The 14,557-nt window shown below is 43.1% G+C and overlaps 1 protein-coding gene across 9 annotated transcripts in view; it reads left to right on the forward strand.

The window, feature by feature from the left end:
- The first annotated feature begins 769 nt into the window (after positions 1 to 769).
- The window catches only part of LOC148510717 (protocadherin-11 X-linked-like), a 1,446,380-nt gene continuing 1,432,592 nt past the window's right edge, over positions 770 to 14,557 (forward strand). For 8 of the 9 annotated variants that reach the window (XM_088442482.1, XM_088442485.1, XM_088442488.1 and 5 more), the window contains exon 1: positions 770 to 1,245. The gene's annotated coding sequence lies outside the window, so the exon portion shown is untranslated. Of the gene's footprint in view, positions 1,246 to 1,592; positions 1,633 to 14,557 lie in introns of those variants that run through there. The other variant, XM_088442483.1, reaches the window with a different exon arrangement.

Below are 14,557 nucleotides of genomic sequence, written 5' to 3' on the forward strand. Positions count from 1 at the left end.
GTCTGAGAATGAGACGCAGGTCCTGCAGGTACACAATAATATAGGCAAAGGCTGGTGTACTTGCCTCAGAGTCTCCCACCCTTCTACAAACGTCTGGCTGTGTAGTCAGTGAAGGGGTTAACCATTAAAGCACCCTATGGCTGGTGCTGGATTTACCCCCACACACAGGAATCCTAGTGTAAGGGATTATTGCTCCGTTTTTAGGATGCCGCTCTCCCTGTCTGGACCTCTATACAGAGCAGCCAGTCTCTCTGCTCCAACACAACCCACCCATCACAGGAGGAGCAGCCTGGTATATCCAGCATAAGTCACTCACTCAATGTACTGTAACGTATGGATCAAATCACTGCAAGTAATCATACAGAACCACTGGGGAATGCTCTTTGCCCTGCACAGAGATTAAATATATGCATAATAAATACAATATAATTTTATTTATCAACAGTTATTTATAATAATAATAATAATAATAATAATAATAATAATGCAATAAGAAGTATGACCAGGCACTGACAGATTCCTTATGCTGCTACAGATACAGAAGCATCACTATCAGACAGAGGATGCTGCAGTCCTGATCTTCCTGCGAGTGGACTGAGGGTGGAAGCATTCAGCAAGATACCTTTAAGAGCAGCAAGAGGAGGGAAAAAACTATCTAGGGAAAGGTTCCATCATTTGCATGCTAGGCCCCGCCCCTTGGTGATGTCAGCTGTGGAGAGGAATGCTGGCAGCAGCAGGAGCAGAGCTGCCTCACATTGAAGTCTCTACTCTCCAGCAGCAGCAGCCACACAGCCCAGGTCCTCTACTCTGACCATCCCTGGTGACCTGAGCAGGAGCTACCCCATGCCCCCCCCCCCCCACACCCACTGCAGAACATCACTTCCACCTGGGCAGCTCTGTCTGCATGGCTCTGAACACTGCTGTCATCCCAACTTAGCAGACTTTCAGCTGGGAGAGATAGTGCCTTACCTGGGATTGCATTATTTCTGACAGCTGCTGACCTGCTCCCCAGCACACACTCACCCAGAACTTTGGATACACACTGACTGTGCCTGTGCAAGGCTTCAGCTTTTTTTTTTCCTGCATGGTTTGAAGAAGGAGCTATTGGGAGGGGGGACACCAGGGGCTATGCTTTGACATGGTACAGCTTGCAAGCATTGGGACTGGACTGTCCTCATTATTCTAGATGATGCTCAGGACTATCTGCAGAGCAACAGCACCACTTATACCATCCAGGAATTAAAGGTAAGGAGGGGATCTGTGCACACAGGGTCTCTGAGCCCCCACTGGGTGCTGCTGCTGGAGGCAGTGTTAGAAATACAGTCACTCATCTCTCAATTAGGATTCCAAGCGCAGATGAAAGTGTTGCTTGTTACAAAGTATCTTCACATGCAAATCCAAGTTCCTGCTACAGATGAGCCTCTGGTGCAGGGATTGCCCATCACTCTGTACTGTGCATGTGTTACACATGGATGTGGCAGGGACCAGTGATGGGAGGAAAGTGGCTGTAGGTGTTTTCTCACCTAAGTGTAAACGTGTGTAATTACCCTCCAGGCGCACAGCTGAGTTACCCCTATGCACATACAGTGTGCCATTCATGTACCTGCATCTCATGTCAGCCCTAAGAGACAGGTAAGGAAGAGTGGATTGCAACTTGTGCTCTGTCATTTTACATATAGATTAGTGCTGGAGCCTTTTGTCAGCTGCAGACTGAAATTAAGCTCTGGTCCTGATGGGGGGGGGGGGGGGGGGAGATGAGTGGGATTGCAGTGATCGGCTGCAGGATGGACAGACCTGAGTACTGGGCTGCAGTGCTGACTGAGGAGCAGAGAGGTGCCCTCAGTGCACCTTGTGGCTGATATAGATGGTTATTGCATAAGGGAAGCTTGGAGTGCAAAAAGCAACTGGTAGGGAGGCATAAAGATTACTGTCCCTCGCCTCCCAGGCTTGCTTCAGATGCCTAATAAGTAACTTGGACCCTTCCTATCTGCAGTGGGTTGTGGAGGCTTAAGCCTCAGTGTTAGGCATGTGATTTATGTGTGTTATCCTAATTTGCATGCTGGCAGTATTAGCAGTGCATTGGGTGGACACGTTACAGGAGATGAATTCTGGTAAGCACATATAGTAAATATGTACAGTATTCAGCATGTCAAGCCATTCGCAGGTGTACAGCGGTTCTTACGCCGAGCTGTTTGTTGTATATTCCAATGAACAGACCCTTTGTTAAGCTGAGATCGACACAGTAATATAATGTTGAGCCACTGGAAAGATGGAGAGAAAAAAAATCTATCCACAGCCTGCAGTTACATGTATAGCCAGAATGCCATCCAGCAGTAAAATACCAGTAATCTGTACAATTATATATTCTCTGACAGCAGCAGGTTTTTTGTATTTTTTATTTTTGCTATTCTCTTAATCAATCAGGTTGTGCAGAAATCAAAATAAAGAAAACTTTTTTATTATTATTATTATTATCATTATATTTCCGGAGAATTAAAAGCGCTCCGCTGCGAGAGCCGTCCTCTGCAGGGTGATATTGATTAATGTCTGTGCTGTAGATATATTCTACACACAAGTAGTGTCCAGGTAAAATCAATTTTGGAATAAAACGTTTGCTACAGTTGCTTGAGTCGTACATAATGCAGACCAGTTGCCCGCATCAATCTTGCAGGGAAGCTTTAAATTTCAATGTCTAACAGAATCATACTGACAAATATACATCTTTCATGGGGCTCTGGAGCCATAAACTAAAAGAATTGCTGCTTTAAATAGCACGGAAACTATTTCTGATTGTCATAAGCATCTATCTTCCTATCTGCAAGGTGCACATAACTCTCTATATGTTGTCTACATTATTCATTACACCAAGATACATGTTGTATATCATAAAATAGATTCAGAATTATGATGGACTCCAGGATGGAAATCAAAATCACCAGGATACATGTAAATTCCAAGATTTATCTGGCTTGCCCTCTAGTGCCAATACCCCACGCGGTTCTCCTACTTAGTAAAACGCATGGGGTATTTGATTAGGAAATTTGCAGGCATTTTAGGATTGTTTAATAAGTATGTGTTTGTGGGGAGGAATAAACAGACATTTTTTTCTAAGAATCTTATAATGAACATGTTCAGTGTGAGCTACATTCATTCTCTACTGCAGTTCAAAAATGTTTTTAAATTGGTATTTTTAGTGGTGCATATGGTCCATATTCTTGGACAGTGTCTCAGGCAGAATGACCTAGAACGGACTTTTCCTTGCCACATAATGGTGCCCAGGACAGGCTGTCTCAGTGAGAGGGTGATAGATGCTTTCCTTTGCTTGGATCATGTAAATGCAAGGTTGTAGTGTATGTTTAGAGAAATTGGTTTTCTTCCATACAGCTTCTGGCATAGAGATCACAGAACAGAACCTTTAGTCCTGCTCCAAATTTGTATTCTGCGTGGTGCTGGTGCAAAGTCGGAGAGAAGTTCCTGGACAAGACTTAATGCATTCTCTTTTAAGGTCTTGTGCTAGTCAAAAGTCAAGTCTTTCTAAAGAAATATATGCACAGCAGATGTAATGACAGGGCTATAGCTCTAACTAGCAGCCTTGATTGTGAGTTTGTTTAACAGAAATGGCATAAGCAGCCTAGTGATATAGGCTTGATGGTGGAAACTGGGGTTTAAATGCACTTTACAATGTATGGGGAGATTTCGACAGTTATTACCTGTTTTGTGCAGAGAACAAGTGGCAATGGATTAAAAGGCAGATTTTGTTTTTCAATTATGGTCTGTGAATCAGTTGCAGAACTTGCCAGAAACTATAAAAGCTTTTTCCTTGCTTAGCTCCTTCAAAAGCTCCTCTGTTCGAGGATTTAAACTGGCCTTGTAATTGTCTCTAATGTGTTATGCAGCGTATAAGAGCCGGATTAGCAGGGTATACATTTTCAAACTAGGTCTGACAATAATAGTGGTATTCGCTGTCTCCAGCACAAATCTAAATATGCCGTTCCATTTTATTTCCTGGGTCCTGTGGATTTTGGTGGCCGGTGTCTTTAATCCACTGCAGAAATTCTCATTTCCTGAAGGCGGCTTTCTGGTGCTAGCGAGGCAGGATCATAATCGGGTACACATAAAATTCTCTTTTTATTGGCAGGCTTCCTTGTTTTTTAAGAGACGTTAATTGAGACTTGCTTTAGAAAGGTGACTATAGGCAACTTTAATTGACAAAATAGATTTATTCCACGCAATAAAACGAAGCGAGGCATTTTCTGTCCTTGCATATTATACCGTTTAGAGAAGGGGATGCGTTGAACGCCTTGGACACTTGTGGTTGGCATGCACGATAACTTGAAGACAGCATTTTGCCAAAATCTCAAGTGTGGCGCAGTTGTTCTGCTACCGTCACATGTCTCAGTCCACCGATAAACACTATCTTATTTGAATCTTAACCATATTTTAAGGATGACGCCGGTTGGGCCGGTGTCGCTACGCAAGTTCTGGAAACAGAGTATCATGTAGTTATTCTACAGGACATACTGATACGTTAGGGGAGTCAACAACGTCTGCCACACTTATTAATATTAAGCCACTGATATTTTAGAGTAGGGTATCGGAGGATTTCCTGGGAAATCAGCATGGACAGTGCAAGATATCTGCATCTTAAAAAGCTAAACAAGCCTTATTTAAATGTAAAGTTTAGCCATTTGAGTATAATTATGAAGATACATGCTTTCCCCTATGGAGAGAAACACCTCCCCCCTCCTCCCAGATTTTGCATATTTCCTTTCTAAAGTCAAGGGTGCGCTTGTTAGAAATACAACAGCATCTTCTCCAGGCATACTGCTATTATCAAACATGACAATTTCCCTTCAGCCCTGAAACGCAGTCTTTCTCGAGTCATGAACCTTTGAGTAAATAACTTTGTGTCTTTGTACATATGTGTGTTCAGGGTCATCCTTGGAGACACATCTTAATATGTTTTACCAGTCGACTGGCTTAATGAGCAATTAGCTGGTGTATATGCAGACTTTATAACTGGTGGTTGAGACAGGGATCTAGCAGTAGATGTCAACATGGTCACGAAGATCTACAGTAGGACCCTTTCATGCCCATGGAATGTGGATCATGTTGTTGTTGATTTTCTGGCGATTACCCATAGATCGTGGAAAATTTGAGGCGGCGGAAAGTTGTATAAAGGAGCACTCTAGACCCAAACTTGGGTTAGCTCATCGGAGGTCATCCTTTCCTGCAGGGAAGCCCCCCATAAGTTGTCTTAACACCAAACTGTTGTAACAGTCTAGGCAAAAACCTGGCCAACTTGTGGCGCGGCACTAGAAGTCTCAGCATGCCTATCCAAACCAGAGCATGCTGGGACTATTATGGGTACCATGGCTAGAGAGCAGCACATTGCCTACATCTGTTGTGAAGAGAAGTAAATTCTGCAGCTAAATCAGGAAAAAGGGGTTTTATAGAAAACCAACATTGAGATCTATGGGTGTCGCAAAATACTGATCCTGTGTCAACTCAATACCTTTTACAAAGAGCATTCAGGAGTGGAAAGGAATTGTCTGGACGCTCATTACACGTCTGTTCAGTATGAAATAGCAGTACGCACTAGATTTTGGCATCTGGATGAGATATAATTTACCATAGAAAGAAAAATACTTTGTTAGGCTGTCTAGAGTGCTGGGATAAATGGCCTTTATGGCTTTTAAATATTTCATCTAAGGTCTGTTCATTCAGATGACGTGTCTGTACACTAAATTAGCTCCACACCAACCGCTTCTGGAGTTTAATGCAGTTTATTCTTCTCTCACTACAACATAACCTCGTCTCAATATCCGTTATTAAACCAATCCACCTCCTATGCGTAATGAGTGTTGGTTCTAAAGCAGTTAACTGCCCAGCACTCTTCTGCTATCTTCACTGGGATGGAAGAAAGAATTATTCAGTGATATACACCGTGTGCGGAAATAATTTATACATTATATATATATGTATGTATGTATATATATATATATATATATATATATATATATATATATATATATCTTTGTTGTTATGGAGATGGAGCTGTTGCACTTGGTGGATAATAAAAATAATGAATTTAGCTGTAAAAAGTTGAAATGCACAAAAATTCCAATTAATATAATATTACAGTCTCTGGTAAAGTTCGCATAGGGGCAGCATCCCTGTGATGTCGAATGGAGTGTAATCGTAAATGAAGGGAAATCGGATCCTGTTAACGTTGTTCCCAGAATCGCACTCTGCGTCACGTTGCACGGAAGTGCACGCTGTGATTTAAGGGTTGTAGCTCAGCGAAGACCTCACGGATCAGGCCTCACTTGGTGCAGAAACTCCTTCTGTCTCAGAGACGCAGGGAAATAACATTGCAGTGAGCAGATTGGTACATATCGCAGGTCAGTGCCTTAATAACTAGGAGTTGTTGCCAAATGAAATGTCAGAAAAAGTTACTTTAAATTAAATTGACGTGCCGTGTACTCAGGCTCCAATCTATCAATACGCTAACCCCGGATAAAAGAGATGTGTTGAGATGTGTATAATGCAAGGAGGCTAATTGCTGCTGAGTTGTGGTGGATCGTCAGACGGTGTTACTGGGACAGAATGAGATAGAAAATCTTTACAATGACCTGCGAGAGATACACATCTTGATTTTTACCAGAAAAGGAGATTTATACACTATGTACAATGGGTTACATGGTGTTATTGACTTAAAGGAGGGTTTGCTGCAGAACATTTTACAGTATGTCATAGGACCATTCCTGCTGGCTGTCCTCTCGCTATCAAATCTCACTGACTATTCCAGTACAAGTAATGACATAATGGCTGATCCCAACCTGGATAATGCTGAGCGTGTCACACGTTCATTATAACGAAACTGGCTGTTGGAAAGTCAGATGTATCCATTGTTCAGGCCCCCATTGCATAACCTACTGCATGCATTTTTCAACATGTAGTAGGTCATGTTTTCAGGATCTCTTTAAACATGGACAGGTGAGTTAATCCAAATTGTCAGCAATTATCACACCTATTTCCCCAGACAGAAATCCTGACAACATGACCAGTTGGAAATTGGCAGAGAAAACCACTGCGGTACTGCGTTACGTATTCGTAGGTTTAATTGGGTTTGCAAAAATTAGAACAAGGGATAACGTGAGGCAGTGATTTTTTGTTTTTATGGTAAAACTCATCATCATCGTAAAATGCACCTGCTGCAGTACCAGCTGTGACCACCTGGGGCAAATCTTTCTTTTAATTCTTACTGTATAGTTTGGGTTTTTTTTACAATATGTTTTGACGTTCACATCTTGTGTATTATGTGTCTGTTGTGCACATAAAAAGTGTAAAACTTAAGGTGCGTACACACTAGAAGACGTGTGTAAGCAGCAATGCGACTGGTGACCCCCCCCCCTATAAGCCGACATTTCGGGTGGCCCATACACACTAGACGCTAGACAACACGGTGAGCGAATGGCCGATATGTCAGACCCTGCTGCACCCCACTGTATGGGGTCATCAGCTGCATCAGGTTGACCTGCATGTAGGGCCTACCTGACAATGCGGCTGACGACCCCACAGCCGCACTCACCGCACGACATAGTGCGAACACACTTAACGATTTGTCGTTCCCATCCATCGGAATCAGACAAATCGTTAAAAACATCATCTAGTGTGTACGCACCTTTTAGAAGGGAAATTTGAAGGGAGGATCCCGAGTTTTCCCCTGATTGTGTTGTTCATCAAACGCACTTTTATAATTTATATACAGATTATCAATTCCACAATCTTCCAGAAAGAGACAGAGAAAAGAAAATGAAATGCCTAAAGTGGTGCACTCAGAATGAATATCTAAAATATAACTTTTATTATTATTATTATTTAGTTAATAACAAATGTAGGACACGCAAAACAGCGAAAATTAAATTAAAATAGATAGTGTCAAAATAGTAAAGAAATCTGTGAGTTAAAAATATATATAGTGCAACTCTCTTTACTATTTTGACACTATTTTAATTTAATTTTCGCTGTTTGTCCTACATATGTTATTAATTAAATAATAATAAAAGTTATATTTTAGATATTCATTCTGAGTGCACAACTTTAGGCATTTCATTTTCTTCTCTGTATGTCTGTCTGGTACATTACTAATTGCCTGTGGTAGCACCCCCCCCCCCCAACTTGTTACAAATCAAGGGGGCTAGCACTGTCCCCTATCAATGGGTACAAAGTTTTGTCTAGTGCGAATGGGAAACCTGTACATTTGTGTCAAATCCACAATCTTCCTTTCTCAACTATGTTGCATCTTCTCTTTGATTTTACACCACAGTTTTTCGCCCCTGCCATGATTTAATGATGATGCTGTTTATACTTCTTTCTTAATTTGCCAAGTTGCACCAGTGATTGTACCCAACTGGGGTGTGAAACAGAAGGACGATGGGATAGGTGTCACCGATCATCCAATGTTTTGTCTGTTGCACAAAATTCACTTTGGAAAGAATCACTCGGGACTGCAGGTGACTTTACACAGACATCTTGTACCACTAGAGAACACTTTAATGGTTTAAAGAACAATCTAGTTTCACGTATGTACTGTGGTCAGGTACATTTATTATTTTCAAAATTCAGGAAAGAGTTACGGCCCTCATACGTTAGCGATGGAATGTCACAATTCTCCAATCTCCAGACGTCAGGGTCGGGTCAATGGTTGAAATCCAACATGTTGGATTTTCCTGAATTGCCGATCCCAACCAAAATATGATCTGGATCTGCAAATTGGGGTTTTTAACATGAAGAATTTTCCCGATTGGCGATCATTGAAGGCTGCTGACCCACGGTTCCGACCATCGGATCAGCAGTCCTGGCCAGATTGGGGAAACAGCGCCTGATGTATGGAGCCCTTTATTGAGGCATCTTTATGGTCCCAAAAATCAGGGGACCATTTCCCTGATTTCACCGGAACCACCAGTCATAAACGCTGATTGACGGCCATCGATGATCGCCAATATGTCAGGGAATCGGGGAAATTCTTCATGTTAGAAATCCCCGATTTACCAATCGTGATCATATTTTGGTCGGGGGTCGGTAAATCGGGGAAAGTCAACATGTTGTATTTCACCCAACGCTGGTGTCTGGGGATTGGGGAGTTGCGACCATCCATCGCTGATGTAAAGAGGACCTCTCTCTTACGGTCAGTGGAGGCTGCCAGTTTGCGTGCGGCAGTAACATTCAGAGCCTCCCTGCTACGTCACTCCATGCGGGTTTGATGGCTGAATAATAGTTAAGCCCATCTTCTACCAAAAAAATAATAATAATTACAGATCATACGGTAGAATCCTCATTTCAAGCAACTATGCATTACATACAATTAATATTTACTTTCTACACCAGACATTTTCCTTTAGGCTGCAAGAGCCTTTATTTTATTTGACATATTACAACAAGTATTGCAAAATAAAGCTTTTATAATGGAACAAAAAAACTTTATTAAAAAAAAATATATATATATATATTTCCTCCCAGTGATTGGCGAGACCAAGCTCCGCCTTGTACCTTCCAAGTGAGTATTGGGTAGGAGTACATATGGGTAAATACTTTTAGACCGTTCTATGGTAAATGTTTATTGCCTATGGTATAACTTGACTACAAAGGAAATCTTTATGCCAATAATGATTTATCTTGTTTCACTTAATGTGCATAATAATAAATGTGACTCAATGATGTCGCCATTGACCGTTGCTAGCCAGCTTTGCAAGACCACTCCCATATTTACCCATATATTCCAGTTACTCCTCCATAATAGTGTGACATATTAACTTGCCCTAACACACTGCTTAGAACTAGGGATGTGCAGGCTCGGTTCTACTCGGTTCCGTTCGGTTCTTTTTACCGGATCTTATTGGGTTTCAGCTGTCACGAGTTTTGGATAGCCAATAAGATTCGGTAAAAAGAACCGAACGGAACCGAGTAGAACCGAGCCTGCACATCCCTACTTAGAACCCGCTGCTCCTTGTACTCTTATTATTTAAAAGACATTTAGATTACATCTCGTGCACTAGATGCTATAACATAGCAGTTATCTGTCTGGTTGGTGGCATAGCTTAGTCATTGTAGCTCGTTCATGTAATCACCCACTACCATATGCCAGGCTTGTTGTGGTTTACTTTCAGTACATTGCATTGATAGTTTAACGACCTGGGGATGTGGCATGTCCTGAGTATGGCAAAACGGTTTCCTTGTCATAGATCTCTGGAACTTTGTTGTATAAATGAATAATCCAGGGTAAAGCAGGATAAGGGGAATCAGAGCTTTATACCTTTGTTTCTCCTGTCTATCTTACAACTGGGAAAAATGGTTGGAAGTGATTGTAATAACTTTTGTGGTGGGAAAAAAGCAAATTTGAAAGTATTTATTTGGGAGTTGGAGATTTCAGTAGAACTCAAGTTAGAATAGATAGAGCTCTGAGGCTGAGCACAAGTGTTTCCCACATACTCTATAGGGGAAATGGGAGTCAGGACTGTTGCTAGTTGCTGAACTCTGGAAAATAGGTTCCCCTTATGGCGTGTTCATACCAATGATTGTTTTATTCATATATGTTTTTTTTCATGACCCAACACAAGTGATCTGAAAATTGTGCACAAATAGGGAGCATCGATCCCTATACCTGTAAGTGTAAGCGTTTCAAATAAATGGAAGATTAGGCATGATTATAAATTACTCGCTGCTGCAACTACTTTTGCTGCAGAAGCATCTGCGACTTTATGCTAATGCTAGTAAAAGCATATCTTCCAACCAGGGTCCTATTAAGAGAGGAGGGAGCCTGTGTGCAGTCTCCGTCCGAGGACCCTTCTTCCTCTCTCTCCGGTAGCCGGCATCACACTGAACGATTTTTTTCCCGGCGATTTCCCTACTGCGCATGCGTAAAACACAGGGAAAATGCTGATACCCCCAATGTGGGGCTCCGGAGAGGTAAATATTAAAAAGATGGGTGCCCCACACACCCTGCATTCTTTATAGATACACCCCTGCTCCAAACATTCTGAGGATGACACTGCGTGGTGCGACTGGCAGTGCTGCCCCTCCCAAACTTACACCCCTCCCTCCACGGGACACTGTGGTCTGCGGGTGGGACAGCGAGACAGTTGGGAGGTATGGCAAAAGCCCTTCCCATGTGTACAAGTGTGTGTCTGAATATGCAAGGACTGCAATACCCACTCTGCGCATTTTTAGACGCTACAATCCCGCTTGGTGCACCTTTTAGGTGACGCCATCGTACGCACCATCGAAAGTTGCACCTGCCCCATGCTAGGTGCAGAATCCCAATCAGTGTATGGTCTCCAATGGAAGCGTTTAGGCATCTGAGTATGAAAGCGACCGCGACACCTCACTAAGACGAAACATCATACTTGCCTACCCTCCCGGGATGACTGGGAGGCTCCCGAAAATTGGGTGGAGCTCCCAGCCACACGGAAAGGTGGACAAGTCTCCTAGGGGCTGCCCCCTTCCTCAGTGAAGTAGGACGGCACAGGCGGCCGATGAAGCCATTTGCTTTGAATCGCTTCATCGTGGTTCCGCCCACCCCCCCCCTCGCTACACAATGCCGCTGATAACGGCATTGCATAACTGGGGGTGTGGGCTATGATAATGTGATCGTGTCGACATGCCCCTGGACCCGCTCACCTCCGCCAAGCACCGCCCCCAGCATTGCCGACCTGGCTGCTTCCTCCCGAAGGTCAGCAAGTATGTGACACATCTCAATGAGTCTGAATAGCCACCTCCCAGAAATGGGCAATACATTCCTGTGACCGTACATCGCTAGTGCACCTCTGCGCACACCATGGCATACACGTGCTGTGCGGCTTTTTATTAATTTAGACGCATGCACGGTTGAAAAAAATTCAACTATTTGTGTGAATGTCGCCCTTGTGTGTCTGGTCCTATATGTCTGGAACGCAGAGCCAATAGATTTGGGAAATGCATTCATGTGGATGAGCCCTACGGGTTATTAATAAACCTCGTGTAATTTTATAACAATAAAATCATTTCTCCAATTACTTTGAAATATGCAGAAAACTATTCACCTGAAGCCTCGCTTGGGGTGAAGAAAACCGTCTTATGTTCTAGTCACCGTGCATATTAAAACGCAGTCTGCGGTGAAACGAGATTTGTAGAATTTTGACATTTGACAGTAACATATTTATATCACCCAAACTTTGGATAATTAGTAATTCCGGGATTTGGTGAAAGGGCTCATAGTCATCGATATGACCTCCGCTAGCAGACTTTTATTTTGGAGCATCAATAACAGAAAGAAAAGCCAACTATCATTATAACTGTTCTTTTTTTTAATGCAATTATTACCGTAGCCTTTGCTGGGTTGGTTTGATAAATAAGTCTGATCAACATTTGTTAAATAAGGCCTATTACAGATGGGAAATCGCTGGAGCCAAACAAAACTTGTAATCTTCCTTTCAAAACATACCGTGATTGCCAGAGTGGAATTCGGGAGCCAATTGCACAGATATAGGAGCCAGTAGGTTCTTCCGGGGAGCCATGGAAGACAATGGCCCTCATTCAGAGCCGCTCGCTATTTGCGGTCGTTCGTTTAATAAAAAGGGCTGGCTATTCAAATGAACGGTTCGCTCTTTGTGGTCTGTTCACGCCTATAAGTCTGAACGAGCGAGCAAAACTTGCGGTCGAAATTTTTATAAAAACGCCCCCTGGCCGCTCGCATCATACGTCATGTCCGCTATTTATTTGATTAATCGAGTACATCGAACAGCGTATGAACTGCTCGCTATTCTTGTGGTTGGTTTTTCCTACCCAGTTTTGTGAGCAGTTCTGACTATAAATCAACCAAGTGACGTGGTCAATGACGCTGCTGTATTAATTATGCACACCCATAAAACGCCCGTTTTGACCTTTAAGCACGCCTGCGATCTAATTCCACTCCCCGTTTTCAAGCACCTTCCCCTGTTACCACCCACGTATGCCTCATTCTGTCACTCAAATTTGCAGGCCCTCGCTATATAGCGAACAAACGATTTTCGGATGCACTGACTGGTTCGCGCATGCGTACTAAAAACCGTACGCATGTGCAGATGTGCGAACATCGCTCGGAACGAGCGTACTGCCACTTACGAGCGGCTCTGAATGAGGGCCAATGCGCATTGCAATCGCTGCTGTTAAGCTCCAGCAGTATTTTTTTGGCAGATTGTCCACCGAGATTCATCCAGACACTGAATTATATATTAGGCACACAGATGCATCGCCGTTGCTCCTGGTATTGTATACAAGTGAGAAAGGAAACAGATTCCGCAGCCGTTCCGGCAAGAAAAGTTGTCCCAGCACTTCAGGTGAAAGGTCATTTCCAAAGAACATTTGTTATTTAACCTATTAACTTGGAAGACACATAGCGAAAGCTCTGGCAACCTTCTGTGCAAGTCATCACCAGAAAAATGGCACCGCTGGCGAAGGGGAGGGACTGCTCTCAGGCCACTCCCTCATCTCTTTGCGGCATTTCTGGTTTATTTTAGTATGCACTTTTTCAGCAAGTATTCACTTTGATGCCCAGAAAATACTATGAAACATATCTGAAGGCGGATAAGTAGGAATTCTATTTTGCTGTGTGTTGTTACTGAAAATTAGGGGCATATCCAGAGGCAAATCTTTAAACCAATGGGCAGTCACTGGAAATTAGGTAACGATGGATCCGTACGTCCTGCAATGTGTACTCTGCGTGGCTGTATTGCCTGACCTGCACAGTATCCTCCAGGACTTGTCGTTGAGTGACTAGTGATTTGACAATTCCCATAAGGAAACCACAAGGGCTACAAGATGGCAGATGCTTCTTATGAAGTCAGCCAGGTGGCAACTGGTCTACACACAAGTCATTACGGATGGCAAGGGTCCAGCATAAAAGTTTAATTAGATTAATCTGGTTGTACATTATCTTTGGCAAGATGAATATTCAATGCATCAGGCTGGAAGTGATTGATTTTAAATCCGGGCAGTTCAGCAAAAATGTTCCCTTTTTGCCAACGTTCTCACTGAGAGAAGAACAAGCCTGGCACAGTTGCACAAGGGGTGCCCGCTGATAAGGTTAACACACTGTAATTAAAGAACAACTAATCCCATAACACAGCTTGCCTTACATAAAGAAAATACAAATAACTAGTTTTCCCGCTAGGCTGTTTCAGTGGGGCGCCGTGCCCTGCCCTATTTCTAAAGGGCAAAGAGCACCCTGCCGTCCGTTGTGGTGCCCTGCTGAAAACAGCCGTGGGTGGAGAAAACTGTGGTGTAGCTGTCACCGCCGGTAAATTAATGCTGGGCGCATGCGCCCAGCATCCATTCACACTGACAGCAGCGCTTGGGGGCGGCCCAGCATATCCGTTGGTGCCGGGCACGCCCCCAAGAGTGACGAAAAGGGAATGCATCTTAAAGACACGCCCCTTTTTCCACGCCGGGCAAGACGCTGGACCTAGAGTGAACACTAAGTAACATATATATATATATATATATATATATATTATATTAATTTCCGCACCCTGCACCT

The sequence above is a fragment of the Taudactylus pleione genome, unplaced genomic scaffold (genome assembly GCF_031769625.1).
Source record: "Taudactylus pleione unplaced genomic scaffold, aTauple2 ptg000312l, whole genome shotgun sequence".
NCBI lineage: Eukaryota > Metazoa > Chordata > Amphibia > Anura > Myobatrachidae > Taudactylus > Taudactylus pleione.